The sequence below is a fragment of the Anneissia japonica genome, unplaced genomic scaffold (assembly GCF_011630105.1).
Source record: "Anneissia japonica isolate Jap-2015-1 unplaced genomic scaffold, ASM1163010v1 scaffold47791_len21231_cov121, whole genome shotgun sequence".
Taxonomy (NCBI): Eukaryota; Metazoa; Echinodermata; class Crinoidea; order Comatulida; family Comatulidae; genus Anneissia; species Anneissia japonica.
In genome coordinates this window covers 1-1,455 of record NW_022699250.1, presented here as the reverse complement: position 1 = coordinate 1,455, position 1,455 = coordinate 1, and positions in this window count along the sequence as shown.

Genomic DNA, 1,455 nt, shown 5'->3' with positions numbered 1-1,455 from the left:
TGATGGATCGGACTCCAGGGACTTTCCTGGCTGGTATGGATATAAAACTTTATCTGCACTCCAAAAACCTCAATTTTATACTATTGCAGTTTGGATAAGGTTCTACAGCAGACAGAATAGAATTGTGTAATTTTCAACAAGATTGTTGTAGTCTGGGCCTAGCTATTAATTTAATTAATTTATCAAAGCCCTGGATTCTTTTGACTAGGCCTAGCCTAGCCTACGCCAATTCAACACATTATTTAATAATACGTACAGTACCTGTTGTTTTGCTGTACTGCTCAGCAAATTTAATTATTACCAGTAAAATTGATGCGATTTTTATATTGTTTTTGCGTGCATTTCTTTAGGTCTGATTATGTTTTTCCAAGCACACATTCTTCGTTGGGTAATGCTGGTCAGCAGTCTAGTTGTAAACAGAATAGGTCGCGCCCCCAAAAACTCTGCCTGCCCGACAATTGGTCCATTTTCGTGGGGTGTTTTGCACTAGACATGTGCTTCGGCTGTGATGACGTCAGATCGCCCAAAGTTTCATAGTGCGTGACAGTAAACAAACTCGGTGTAATCAAGAATGTTTTGTTGAACAAATTTATAAAACAAAGCAAAAAACAAATAAGAAACCCTCATGGTATTATTTTAGAGTCAAATCTAAATAAACCTAACAAATTAGATTTTATTCTCTACAAATTTCCTCCGTAATAAAATTAGCAACATGTTTTGAATAGCATCTTGAGGTGCATTTGCAATTTACACTAGCGAATCTAACGAATTTGAATTAGACGTCTACTAAAAAGAATAACCAGTAGGAAATTGCTTTGTCGAGTTCCGTCTTTATTTCAGGTTGATTCCAAATGGTTTTTAAGGATTAAAAGCAAGAATATACACTAATTAAAACATCTGAATGCGTACCTAAATTTCACTTCATAATTAACCAACAAAACGTCTACTGGCGTGTCATGTTCATCAACGGATAATCTCCATGGCAATGTGAGTACAGTAAGCGTCTCGTTTTTCACAGCGTGTGGTATGTTGTCGTTAAACAATGTCTTTTGACTATTGTTTGGTTTTTCCAGTGAGTGTTACCGTCCTGAATTGGACAAATCATCCGAGATTCGAAATAGGGAGTTCATGTTTTCAGGAAAGTATTTTATTAAAAGACGAATAGGAATGATTGTGGGACTTAAAAAAATGTTTGGTTTTGCGTGAAATTCGATTTTGTGGGCATTGAGTACACATAGTATTGTTCTATGTTAATATATTTTTTTTTGTTTTTCGAAAATTTGCAAGTGGAAATCTGTATAACTCGATCTTTTTATGCCAGTCCCATTAGATTCGACTTAGGCGGAGTCGACTGTATATAGCCTACATATAATATATTAACAAATACATCATTATTATTAATAACTGATGAGGATGATGATGCTAATTAATTATGATTTTGATGTTAATGATGAT